Below are 14,924 nucleotides of genomic sequence, written 5' to 3' on the forward strand. Positions count from 1 at the left end.
CTTGACTCATGGCTAAAATTTTAGAATGAATGCTGTGAGATCTGTATTTGTGTCTCTGTTTATGTGTATGTACATATGTATGTATGTGTATGTGATATTTTCCTACCTCTAGATAGTATGATCAAATTAATTCATAAAAGTTCTTAAGGAAGTTTTATTTTAATTGAGAGATAAATAAGTGCTTATATAAAGTAAGTATTCCTAAAACTCCACGGAAATTTATAAAAACCGAGTGTCTAATAATTCAAATATGAAGAAAAGTATTTGTATAAAAACTAATCTAAATGTTTTAAGAATTAAATTTCATATAATCAGCATAAATCTTTAGCATATAAGATTGTTTAACATTGTTCATTTAATATTGTTGATTTTATAAAAGCACCTATGTCTTTTGAGTTTTCATCATTAAGTATAATATGAACATATGTTTTTATTCAACTTGGATTTACTAGTCAAATAAGCTAATTGTTTATCTAGTAGTTATTTAAGATTATAAATCTTACAATTTATTTTAATAAAATTGAGTCATTCTGACAAGCTTTATTTCAACAATAATTATATTTTATAATATGCAATCTTAAAAATAGTTTGGAAATTTTTTCATAACCTTGAATGTTTGATTTATGCTAAATTAAGCAATATATATTCATTAAATATCTAAATCATTTCAAAGAAGCCTTAACTGAAACATTACTCAGCAAGTTTGTTTCTATACTTTGGCTTCTTATATGTATGATATAGAGAGGCTAAACATATTTAGGTCTGTTAATAAACACATTCTTTTTTGTCACGTTGAAAAAACTGTAGTACAAGGAAGCAAGTACATATAAAAATGTGAGCTGACACAGTCATAAATCTTGCTGGGCAGCTTCAAAATATTATGGATAGTTTACAGTTGTCTATTTCATAGTTTTCTCTGTAAAATAAAGGTTATTAATGGTTCAAAACAATAGTTAATATATGTAAATGAAGCAACTACAAATAAGGGGAAAGGGAAACAAATTTGAATGAAAACTATGCAAAGTATATAGGGTGTTTTTGTTAAGGAAATAGAGAACAATTTTGTCCTAAAGTAAAATAACTGGTTGTTCTAAAATGAGAAAGATGAAAGCATAAGACAAAACCTGAAAGAATATGGAAAGATGGAAAAAGTTTGTGGAACCTTATCTAATGTGATTAAAGCTGTCTAAGATTACATGGATTTGTTTATAATTTTTAAAAAGAACTTTTTTAGTATGAATAATATACTAATGTAAAACTAGAGTTTGTTTTTCTTTATATTAAAATGACAAAATTCTCTTGGATTATTGGTCTAATCTTAGAAGATTATAAAAAGTTTTTCTTTACCTTTTGAGGAATATGCCTAGAAAACAAAGATTCTGTGTCTTATCAGAATAATTACTGGTACTTGGTGTTAAACTTATTATGCCCTTGATTATTTAAGAGAACCAAGACTCTTTACTTTTTTTTTAGTGATTCATTCACATTTTTCATTGTCATTAAAAATACAGAACATAACATTTACCATTTAAACCATTTAAATATACAGTCCTATAGTATTAACTAAATTCATATTGTTGTACAGATACCTCACCATCCATCTCCAGAACTTATTCCTTTTCCCCAAGTGAAACTCTGTATCCAGTAAACACGAACTCCCCTCAGCCCCTGGCAGTGACATTCTTTCTATCCCTGAATTTGGCTTCTCTGGAAACCTTATATAAGTGCAATCATATAACATTTGCCCTTCTGTGACTGGCTTATTTTACTTAGCATAGTGACTTCAATATTTATCCACGTTGTAGCACGTGTCATAATTTCCTTAGTTTTTGAGGCTGTGTAGTATCTCATTAAGTATACACCACATTTAGTTTATCCATTCATCTGCTGATGGACAGTTGAATTGCTTCCACCTTTTGCTATTGTGATTTGTGTTACTATGAATATGGGTGTACCCATTTCTGTTCCAGTTCCTGTTTTCAAATATTTTTAATATATACCCTTAAGTGGAATTGATGGGATCACATGCTAACCCCATGCTTAAGTTTTTGAGGAACTACCATATGATTCTCAACCATGGTTGTACCATTTTATTTCTTTGTATGGCAGAATAGTATGTCAGTTTATAGATACACCCTATTTGCATATCTGTTTAGCCTTTGATGGACATTTAAATTGTTCTACCTTTTGGGCCATTCTGACTAGTGCTACTATGAATATTTGTATATAATTATTTTTGTTCAAACACCTGTTTTTAATGCTTTGAGGTCTATATCTAGAAGTGGAGTTGTTGAACCATAAGGTAATTGCATTTGTTATCTTTTTGAGGAAGTGACAAACTGTACACACGGGCTGTACCACTTTCCAGTTTTTCAAGTAATGTTTAAAGGTTTCAATTTCTCTACATTTTGTCAATATTTGTTGTTTTTAGTTTTCTTGATTGTAGGGATTCTAGTGCGCTTGAAATGATATGGCATTTGGTATTAATTTCCATTTCCATCAAGACAGATTCTTAACATCTTTTCATGTGCTTTTGACTATTCTTTTTATTGTTATAGTCAGTTTACAATATTGTGTCAGTTTCCAGTGTAGAACACAATTTTTCAGTTATAAATGAAGATACACATATTCATTGTCACATACTTTTTCACCGTGATCTACCAAAAGATCTTGTATATAATTCCCTGTGCTATACAGTATAATCTTCTTTATCATTCTATATTCACCTGTCAGTATCTATAATTTCAAAATCCCAGTCTATCACCTCCCACCCTCCTCCCCACTGGCAACCAGAAGTTTATATTCTATAAGACTCTACTTTTAAAAGAGCTCAGGTTTTGGTTTTCACAATCATGTTGCCTCCTATATATATATTTTTTACATTAACATTTTTATAATTCTTTTATTGAGTTATAGTCATTTTACAATGTTGTGTCAAATTCCAGTGTACAGTACAATTTTTCTGTTATACATGAACATACACATATTCATTGTCACATTTTCTCTTTTGCTGTGAGCTACCACAAGATCTTGCATATATTTCCCTGTGCTATACAGTATAATCATGTTTATCTATTATATATATGCTTGTCAGTATCTACAAATTTTGAAATTCCAGTCTGTCCCTTCCCAACCCCTGCCCCTTTAGCAACCGTAAGTTTGTATTCTATGTCTTTGAGTCTGTTTCTGTTTAGTATTTATGTTTCTTTTTTTTTAATTCCACATATGTGTGATTTCATATGGTATTTTTCTTTCTCTTTCTGGCTTATATCACTTAGAATGACATTCTCCAGGAACATCCGTGTTGCTGCAAATGGCGTTATGTCATTGCTTTTTATGGCTGAATAGTATTCCATTGTATAACTATACCACTTCCTCTATATCAAGTAATCTGTTGATGGACATTTAGGCTGTTTCCATGTCTTGGCTATTGAAAATAGTGCTGCTATGAACACTGGGGTGCTGGTGTCTTTTTGAAGTAGGCTTCCTTCTGGATATATGCCCAGGAGTGGGATTACTTGGTCCTATGGGAAGTCTATTCCTAGTCTTTTGAGGAATCTCCATACTGTTTTCCATAGTGGCTGCACCAACCTGCATTCCCACCAGAGCTGTAGGAGGGTTCCCTTTTCTCCACAGCCTCTCCAGCATTTGTCATTTGTGGACTTTGAATGATGGCCATTCTGGCTGTTGTGAGGTGATACCTCATCGTAGTTTTGATTTGCATTTATCTGATGATAAGTGATATTGAGCATTTTTTTCATGTGCCTATTTATCATTTGTATGTCTTCCTTGGAGAATTGCTTGTTTAGGTCTTCTGCCCATTTTTGGATTGGGTGTTTTGCTTTTTTCTTCTTAAGTCGTATGAGCTGCTTATATATTCTGGAGATCAAGCCTTTGTTGGTTTCATCTGCAAACATTTTCTCCCATTCCATAGGTTGTCTTTTTGTTTACTTATGGTTTCCTTTGCTGTGCAGTAGCTTGTAAGTTTCATTAGGTCCCATTTGTTTACTCATGCTTTTATTTCTATTGCTTGGGTAGACTTCCCTAGGAGAACATTTTTGAGATGTATCTCTGATAATGTTTTGCCTATACTTTCTTCTAGGAGATTTATTGTATCTTGTCTTATGTGTAAGTCTTTGATCCATTTTGAGTTGATTTTTGTGTATGGTGTAAGGGAGTGATCTAGCTTCATTGCTTTACATGCTGCTGTCCAGTTTTCCCAACACCATTTGCTGAAGAGACTGTCTTTATTCCATTGTATATTCTTGCCTCCCTTGTCGAAGATTAGTTGACCAAAAGTTTGTGGGTTCATTTCTTGGCTCTCTATTCTGTTCCAGTGGTCTATATGTCTGTTTTTTGTACCAATACCATGTTGTCTTGATGACCGTAGCTCTATAATCTATAGTATTGCCTGAAGTCTGGGAGAGTTATTCCTCCAGCCTCTTTCTTTCTCTTCAGTAATGCTTTGGCATGTCTAGGTCCTTGATGGTTCCATATAAATTTTATTATGATTTGTTCTAGTTCTGTGAAATATGTCCTGGGTCATTGGATAGGGATTGCATTATATCTGTAGATTGTCTTGGGCAGTGTGACCATTTTAACAATATTGATTCTTCCAATCCAAGAGCATGGTATATCTTTCCATATTTTTAACTCTTCTTTAATTTCCTTCATCAATTGTTTATAGTTTTCTGTGTATAATTCTTTCACCTCTTTCGTTAGATTTATTCCTAGGTATTTTATTACCTTGGGTGCTATTTTAAAGGGGATGTTTTTCTTTACTTTCTTTTCCTGTTAATTCATCATTAGTGCAAAGAAATGCAACTGATTTTTGAACGTTAATCTTGTAACCTGCTACCTTGCTCAATTCTTCGATCAGTTCTAGTAGGTTTTGTGTGGCCCGTTTATGATTTTCTATATATACTAGCATATCATTGGCATATAGTAGCACCTTTGCCTCTTCTTTTCCAATTTGGATCCCTTTTATTTCTCTCTCTTGCCTGATTGCTGTGGCTAGGATTTCCAGGACTATGTTGAATAGGAGTGATGATAGTGGGCAGCCTTGTCTTGTCCCAGATTTTAGTGGGAAGCTTTTGAGTTTTTCATCATTGAGTACAATGCTGGCTGTAGGTTTGTCGTATATAGCATTTCTTATGTTGAGATATGTTGCCTCTATACCCACCTTGGTGAGAATTTTTATCATAAATAGGTGTTGAATTTTATCAAATGCTTTTTCTGCATCTATTGAGATGATCATGTGGTTTTTGTCCTTTCTCTTGTTGATATGATGTATTACATTGATTGATTTGTGTATGTCGAACCAGGCTTGTGTCCCTGGGATGAACCCCATTGGTCATGATGTATAATCTTTTTTTTTTAACATTTTTTATTGATTTATAATCATTTTACAATGTTGTGTCAAATTCCAGTGTTCAGCACAATTTTTCAGTCATTCATGGACATATACAAACTCATTGTCACATTTTTTTCTCTGTGAGTTATCATAATATTGTGTGTATATTTCCCTATGCTATACAGTGTAGTCTATTCTACAATTTTGAAATCCCAGTCTATCCCTTCCCACCCTCCACCCCCCTGGTAACCACAAGTCTGTATTCTCTGTCTGTGAGTCTAATTCTGTCCTTTATTTACGCTTTGTTTTTGTTTGCTTGTTTGTTTTTGTTTTTGTTTTTTAGATTCCACATATGAGCGATCTCATATGGTATTTTTCTTTCTCTTTCTGGCTTACTTCACTTAGAAAGACATTCTCCAGGGGCATCCATGTTGCTGCAAATGGCATTATGTTGTCGGTTTTTATGGCTGAGTAGTATTCCATTGTATAAATATACCACATCTTCTTTATCCAGTCACCTGTTGATGGACATTTAGGCTGTTTCCATGTTCTGGCTATTGTAAATAGTGCTGCTATGAACATTGGGGTGCAGGTGTCATCCTGAAGTAGATTTCCTTCTGGATACAAGCCCAGGAGTGGGATTCCTGGGTCACATGTTAAGTCTATTCCTAGACTTTTGAGGAATCTCCACACTGTTTTCCATAGTGGCTGCACCAAACTGCATTCCCACCAGCAGTGTAGGAGGGTCCCCCTTTTTCCACAGCCTCAGCAGCATTTGTCATTTGTGCATTTTTGAATGACGGCCATTCTGCCTGGTGTGAGGTGATACCACATTGTTGTTTTGATTTGCATTTCTCTGGTAATTAGTGATATTGAGCATTTTTTCATGTGCATTTTCATCATTTGTATGTCTTCCTTGGAAAATTGCTTGTTTAGGTCTTCTGCCCATTTTTGGATTGGGTTGTTTATTTTTTTCTTATTGAGTCGTATGAGCTGCTTATATATTCTGGAGATCAAGCCTTTGTCAGTTTCACTTGCAAAAATTTTCTCCCATTCCGTAGGTTTTCTTCTTGTTTTACTTCTGGTTTCCTTTGCTGTGCAGAAGCTTGTAAGTTTCATTAGGTCCCATTTGTTTATTCTTGCTTTTATTTCTTCTAGGAGAAAATTTTTGAGATGTATGTCAGATAATGTTTTGCCTATGTTTTCCTCTAGGAGGATTATTGTATCTTGTCTTATGTTTAAGTCTTTAATCCATTTTGAGTTGATTTTTGTATATGGTGTAAGGGAGTGTTCTAGCTTCATTGTTTTACATGCTGCTGTCCAGTTTTCCCAACACCATTTGCTGAAGAGACTGTCTTTATTCCATTGTATATTCTTGCCTCCTTTGTCAAAGATGAGTTGAACAAAAGTTTGTGGGTTTATTTCTGGGCTCTTTATTCTGTTCCATTGGTCTATATGTCTGTTTTGGTACCAATACCATACTGTCTTGATGACTGTAGCTCTATAGTATTGTCTGAAGTCTGGGAGAGTTATTCCTCCAGCCTCTTTCTTTCTCTTCAGTAATGCTTTGGCAATTCTAGGCCTTTGATGGTTCCTTATGAATTTTATTATGATTTTTTCTAGTTCTGTGAAATATGTCCTGGGTAATTGGATAGGGATTGCATTAAATCTGTAGATTGCCTTGGGCAGTGTGATGATTTTAACAATATTGATTCTTCCAATCCAAGAGCATGGAATATCTTTCCATTTTTTAAAGTCTTCTTTAATTTCCTTCATCAATGGTTTATAGTTTTCTGTGTATAATTCTTTCACCTCCTTGGTTAGATTTATTCCCAGATATTTTATTACTTTGGTTGCTATTTTAAAGGGGATTGTTTCTTTACTTTCTTCTTCTGTTGATTTATCGTTAGTGTAAAGAAATGCAACTGATTTTTGAACGTTAATTTTGTAACCTGCTACCTTGCTGAATTCTTCAATCAGCTCTAGTAGCTTTTGTGTGGACCTTTTAGGGTTTTCTATATATAGTAACATGTCTTCAGCATATAATGACACTTTTACCTCTTCTTTTCCAATTTGGATCCCTTTTATTTCTTTCTCTTGCCTGAGTGCTGTGGCTAGGACTTCCAGGACTATGTTGAATAGGAGTGGTGATAGTGGGCATCCTTGTCTTGTCCCAGATTTTAGGGGGAAGCTTTTGAGTTTTTCACCGTTGAGTACTCTGCTGGCTGTAGGTTTGTCATATATAGCTTTTATTATGTTGAGATATGTTGCCTCTATACCCACTTTGGCGAGAGTTTTTTATCATAAATGGGTGTTGAATTTTATCAGATGCTTTTTCTGCCTCGATTGAGATGATTATGTGGTTTTTGTCCTTTCTCTTGTTGATGTGATGTATTACACTGATTGATTTGCGTATGTTGAACCAGCCTTGTGTCCGTGGGATGAACCCCACTTGGTCATGATGTATAATCTTTTTTATGTGTTGTTGGATTCTATTGCTAAAATTTTGGTGAGGATTTTGAGGTCTATGTTCATCAGTGATATTGGCCTATAATTCTCTTTTTTTGTAGTGTCTTTGCCTGTTTTTGGTATCAGGGTGATGGTAGCTTCATGGAATCAGTTTGGGAGTATTCCCTCCTTTTCAATCTTCTGGAAGAGTTTGAGAAGGACTGATATGCATTCTTTGTATGTTTGATAGAATTTCCTGGTGAAGCCATTGGGTCTTGGACTTTTATTTGTAGGGAGTTTTTTTATTGCTAATTCGATTTCATTTCTAGTGATGGGTTTGTTCAAGTGGTCAGTTTCTTGTTGGTTCAGTCTTGGTGGGCTGTATGTTTATAGAAATTTTTTTATTTGTAATTAAAGTCTTAATAAAGTCTTCCTTAGAAGCAGTGAAAATAATAAAAAAAATTATATTCATCTTCGTATTAATAATTTCTGAAGATTTTCAATTCTTTATGAAAATATAAATTTTTGTCTGGTATTATATTCCATTTGACTGAAGAATTTTTTTTTTAGACTTTATTTAGTACAGGTCTGGTGGCAGTGAAGCAGCTGAAAGAGCTTTTGTTTGTCTGAAAATGTCATTATGTCTCTACTTTTGAAAAATATTTTTGCTAGGTGTAGAATTTTGGGTTGATTTTTTTTTCCAGTGTTTCCTTTTATTCATTTTGGTTGAGATAGTCAATAATCTCACTTTTTTATTGAGGATTACCATTTTAAAGTGTACAGTTCAGTAGTTTTCATATACTCACAGAATAGTGCATCATCACCACCATTTAGTTCCAGAATATTTTCATCACCCCAGAAGGAATCAATATACCCATTAGAAGTCTTCCTATTTCCCCTCTCCCAACACTGACAGTTACTAGTCTGCATTTTGAGTCTGTGAATTTCCCGATTCAGGGCATTTCATATAATTGAACTCAGGTAGTATATGAGTTTTTCTGACTGGATCCTTTTACTTAGCATAGTTTGTTTAAAATTTAATCCATGTTGTAGCATGTATCAATGCTTAATTCCTCTTTATGGGCAAATATTGTTCCACTATATGGATATACCACATTTGTTAATCATTTTATTGACATTAGGATTGTTTACATTTTTTGGTTATTCTGTGTAATGCTTCTTTGAATATTTGTGTACAAGATTTTGCATCAATATGTGTTTTCAGTTATTTCAAGTACATATCTAGAAATGGAATCTCTGAGTCATGTGGTAACTTTATGTTTGACCTCTATCTTAATCGTTAAGGCTGCTATAAGGATAATACTGTAGACTGGGAGGCTTAAACAACATACATTTCACACAGTTCAGGAGACTGAGAAGACCAAGATCAAAGTGCTAGCATATCTGGTGTCTTGTGAAGGCCTGCTTCTTAGCTTATGGACAGCCACCTTTCTGCTGTATCCTTGTATAGTCAAGAGAGAGACAGAAAACTGATCTCTTGTATCTCTTCTTATAAGGGCACTAATTCCTTCCTTAAAGATCCACCCTTATAACCTAATTACCTCCCAAAAGCCACATCTCTAATTACTATCACTTTGGACATTAGAATTTCAACATAGGAACTTTAGGAGGACACAAATTTTCAGTCCATGGCATTCCACTCCTTGCTCCTTGAATTTCATTTCCTTCTCATATGCAAAATACAGTATTTCCATCCCTACAGCCTTAAAGTCTTAACTCATTTAAGCATCATTCTAGAGTCCAAAGTCTTATGTAAATATCTTCTAAATCAGATATGAATGTGACTAGGTATGATTCAATTGGAGTAAAATTTCTGTCAAGCTCTGACCTTTAAAACCAAACAAGTTATGTGCTTCTAACTTAAACAAGCATAAGACAGATGTTTCAATTCCAAAAGAGAGAAACAGGAAGGAATAAAGGGGTTATGGGTCCCACACAGGTATAAAACTTAGCAAGTGAAACTCCATGAGATTTTACGGCTTGAGAATAATCCTCTTTCACTCAATGCTCTGCCCCCTAGTTCCACCGGGAGAGCAATGTCACCCCCATGACTCAGCAAGGTGCTGCTTATGTGTTGGCTTTCTGTGGCAGCCCTTTGTAGTAGACAGAATAATCACTCTCCAAAGATGTTTACATCCTAATCCCTGGAATTTGTGAACATGTTATTATATGGCAAAGAAAAATTAAAATTATTTGTGGAATTCAGATTGCTGTTTCACTGACTTTAAGTTCAGGAGATTATCCTGAATTATCCAGATGGATCTATTATAATCACAAGGATCCTTAAAAGTGGAAGAGAGAAGCAGAGGAGAGTCAGTGGGTAGATATAGCTATGGAAAAATAATCAAATAATTGCAAAATTACTGGGTTTGTAGATGAAGAAAAGAGCCATGAGCCAAGGAGAATGGGCATCTATAGAAGCTGGAAAGGGCAGGGAAATGAATTCTTCCCTAGAGCCTTTGGCAAGGATCACAGCCATGCCAACACCTTCATTGAGACTCATGTCATACTTTTGACCTACAGAAGTGTAAGATTATAAAATTGTTTTGTTTTTAGCTTCTAAGTTTGTGGATTTGTTACAGTAGCAATAGAAAGCTAATATGCTCTTTGAAGGCATTTTTCATCTTACTTACCATATTTTTATTTTTAGCATTCTATTTGACTATTTCCTATTATTTTCATCTCTGCTGAAATTACCCATCTGTTCATACGTGTTGATCACCTTTTCCAGTAGGTCTTTTAATATATTTATTATAGTTATACTATTATTTATTTATTTTTATTGAAGTATAGTTGATTTGCCATATTATATAAATTTCAGGTATACAGAATAGTGATTCACGGTTGTTAAAGGTTATATTCCATTTATAGTTATTATATTTATCTTAAATTTCCTGTTTGATAGTCTGAATATCTGTGTCATTACTGAGTATGTTTTTTTTTAAATTGATTTGCAATTGTTATTCACATAATATTGAGTTGTTTTTTCTGGCCTTTGTGTGATTCTTGTACTTATTAAGTGACTGTTCTACATCCCATATAGGACTATAGAGTCTGAGATTATAGTGATAAGGCCTGTAAATGGGCATGCCTCTTCTTTTGCTTCTATAAAACTCCCATTAATGTGGAGGTTTCAGACCTAGGAAGGTTGAGATCCAGTTGTAAGTTGCATTCGATTTGGGTTTTGTTGCTACAGCTACCTTCACTATACTACCAGTCAAATTCCTCTAATGTTCCCTTGGCAGGACCCAACCAAATGTTCTCATGTTATATTTTAGGGTTCCACATTTTTCCAGGAGGTCTATGACCTTAATACAAATTTCTTCTCTGATAGATTCCTAGTTTGACCTTCTCCTGTGTCTGCTATTACTTAAGGAGATAAGTCTCTTTTTAAGCTATAGAGAGGCATTCTGGCTCTCATACTTAGTTACTTAGTTTTTAACTATTTGTTAACTGTCCACAGTTGTCTTATTATCTCTTTATAAGTCTTCAATGCAGCACAGTGATAACTAGCCAATTCCATTGACCTTATATGCATTATTCTTTCATACCTTTCAAATGCTTGAACGATCTCATTGACTAGGATGTTCCCCTCTACTGGGCTGTTTTCCTAAATCACCTTAAGTGAAATATTTAACAATCAGTTTACTATTTTGTGCTAGAGTATATCCATGCTACACATGCCACTCAGGGATGAGGTCATTTTTGCCAGCCAGAAGGTGAGTGATCTAGGTCCCAAACCACATCTTACTGCCTGCTTTCTTGGACCACTTATGACACCAGTTCTGTCGGTTCAGGTCCTCTGGGATGCAGACGCAAGATTAATTTAGAAGAGCTGCAGATTTATAAGAGGTGACACCTATGGAACATTACACTGCCCTTAAGCAGAAAAAGCCTTCAGACTACAATGCAAATCTAACATCTCTGAAGGGAGAGAGAAGAGGAAGGGAGAATTGAGTGAGAAGAGCCTTGGACTGTGGTACAGCTTTGAGAAAGTCTCAGCCCATGGGGAGCATCAGTGCAAAGATTTCCTACAGAGGAGCCCTGAATTATGGAAAAATTTGCCAGACTCTAGATCCTTGCCTATGCTGTTATTGTCTGAGGCTACATGGGAATAGCATGGCTTCGGTTCAGACACTATGATGGATCCCAAAAGCACTGCAGCTGGAGGTTGTCAGCTAATTGGACTCCATTTGGCAGTGGCAGTTTCTCTCTTGAAGGGAAAGCTGAATGGCACACCTCCATGGTCACCAAGTTGATTTCATCTTTTGTATAATGGTAACAAATTCCCCATAGGAATTTGTTTCTCAAGTATACCAGTTCAGCAGAGTTATAACTTCATCTTTGGAAAAGTATGAAATGTACTCTATTAGAGTTAGAAAACCTAAGGCCTGTTATGGCCTTTTTATATTACTCATTGACCTATGGTACTTATTTTTAAAATCTCAGAAAGAAAATTACTATAAAACATGTATAAATGATTCAATATTTAATAAACATAAATATTTAGAGAATATTCACATCTTCTCTGTTATTTGTTTTAGTAAATGCTTGTTCAATTTGTGACCTTGGCTATGTTGCTATGTTTTTATTTCCCCCCACTTAACCCCAGATAATTTTGTTTCTTTCTGAAACTTGGGAAGTTTTATAATATGCTAGAAAACAGCTAGCTGTATCTATCAGTTTTCTTGCTGTAAATTGTTGGAGAGTTTTTAAGAGAAGCTGTGTAAGTGGCCCCAAAGATCATCCCCTGGTTCAGAGATTCATTAGAAGGACTTAGAGGGTTCAGTATACACTTATAGTCTTGGCTAATATTTATTATAGAAGTAGAGTAAGGCTATACAGATAGATCATAAGGGGAAAAGACAGGGAAGACTCCGGAGGAGTCCCTATATAGAATTCCTTATGCTCCTCGCATCCTATGAGGGGCCAGAAGGATTCTTTCCCACAGCAATAAAAACATAGCAGCATATGTGAATAGACTAGCCTACCAGGTACTCTGTCTTTATTCATTTAAGCAACTCCTGAAATCTGATCTCTTCTAAAAACTTATTTTTTTTACACTGTGAGTTATGGCATGCATTAAAACTATGGAAACATATGTTCAGTTAAAAAATGGCAATAAAATGAACACCTATATACCTATCATCCAAGCCAAGGAACAAAGATATAACAAAGATATCTTTAATAAATGCTAAACAGATAGCACATTCCTCTAGGCCTCTTTCTGTCTCAGCTTATAAGCTTTGTAATTCCTTTTATATCCAGTCATGCCCAGCATTCATGTGCTGCCTTTTTTTTCTCTTGAGAAATAGCATTAAAATTGTCAATCATTAATAAATGGTTTGTGAGTCTTTTGTGTTTGTATACTTGCTCAAGTCTGTTAAGAGTTAACCCTGTCTAAAAGCTGCTATTCTTAACTGTGAGAGTTCTGGTGATGGGAATCTGGTGATTGGAAATAGGGACTGCGGAGTGAGAATCCTAGAACAGCAACACCTCTATGAGTTATAAATATGTAAAGTTCCAATAATGGGGTGTAGAAGCAGTGGTCATTGTTAGGAAAAAAAGAAATTGAGATCCAGAGTAACATGCTAGTTCATAAATATAGAATTAGCTATTTTGTTTTTACTGAGAAAAAATACACTGCATAGTAATTGGCTACACATCTGTAGTAGATTTTCACATATTATATGGAATTAAAGCTACAGTTTTTATACATCTTACTTTTAGTAAACAGTCAGAAAATATGCACTATGCATCCATAGTTGCATTGAGATTACTTTGACATTCTCTTTCCATTGTTCTTTATTAGGCTTACTGATATGATATTTATACTTGGCAATTCATAATTCTTTATCAGTACCTTCTGTAGTTGCCCCTGACAGTGTATCTAGCACATATAATTAGTCACATCTTTCAAAATGCCTTATGAAGGTTAGATTAAGTTCAGTTTCCCACACCATTAATACTCAGAGTCTGTGGTCACTTTTAAGTCAGGTGCTTGAAAGTTGGAGAGGATAACATGTAGTCTTCGGTGACAATCTGTTACAAATGGTGAATATACTGTAAAATGATCAGAGATCTGCTAAGTGCATAATTCCAGTATCTTAACAGGGAAAAAACAGGAAAAATATTTTTTAAAGGAAACTTAATTCCAGAAAATATATAGCACTTTAAAGTTAAATGCATGTCCTAAGCAGACAAAACAAAACTCATACTTAGGAAAATGGATTATGTTGTCGAACACAGAGCTATTTGTAACCTTTTCAGAACCATATTTCTTTGTGTGGGTTTTTAAACTGTAACTGTGCTTGTTGCTATGAGACCAGTTCCACAAGTATCTCTTTCTCTTTGGTACAATCTTATTAGTCTTGGCCTCTTTTAAAATCACAAACCAAAAAAGTAATTATTTATAAAGTAAAACAGTCTATATTTAAGTGTTACAGCAATGTCCTAGTCATAATTGATAAGTTTATATTTGCTCTAGACCGAGACACTGTGTCACTATAGATAACTGTAAATTTATTTATTTATTTATTTATTTATTTATTTATTTATTTATTTCTATTTTTGTTGAATATAGTCAGTAACAATGTGTCAATTTCTAGAGTACAGCATAATGTCCCAGTCATGTATATATATATATGCATATATTTGTTTTAATATTCTTTTTCATTAAAGGTTATTATAAGATATTAATATAGTTCTGTGTGCTATGTAGAAGAAATTGATTTTTTCTATTTATATATATATATGTGTATATATATATATATGTGTGTGTGTGTGTGTGTGTGTGTGTGTGTGTGTATATAGTAGTTAAGATTTACAAATCTCAAACTTCCAAATTTATCCCATCCCACTCCTCTTCCCCCAGTAACCATAAGATTGTTTTCTATGTCTGTGAGTCTGTTTCTGTTTTGTATGTGAGTTCATTAGTGTCTTCCTTTTTCTTCTTTTTTCAGATTCCACATATAAGTGATATCATATGGTATTTTTCCTTCTCTTTCTGGCTTACCTCACTTAGAATGACGATCTCAAATTCCCTCCATGTTACTGTAAATGGCATTATTGTATTCCTTTTGTGGCTGAGTAGTATTCAATG

General features: G+C 34.2%; 1 protein-coding gene across 2 annotated transcripts in view; it reads left to right on the plus strand.

Moving 5' to 3' along the window:
- ZC3H12B (zinc finger CCCH-type containing 12B) overlaps positions 1-14,924 on the plus strand; it is a 394,029-nt gene that overhangs the window by 125,276 nt on the left and 253,829 nt on the right. The gene's annotated exons all lie outside the window — the stretch shown is intronic.

Source organism: Camelus ferus, chromosome X (genome assembly GCF_009834535.1).
Source record: "Camelus ferus isolate YT-003-E chromosome X, BCGSAC_Cfer_1.0, whole genome shotgun sequence".
NCBI lineage: Eukaryota > Metazoa > Chordata > Mammalia > Artiodactyla > Camelidae > Camelus > Camelus ferus.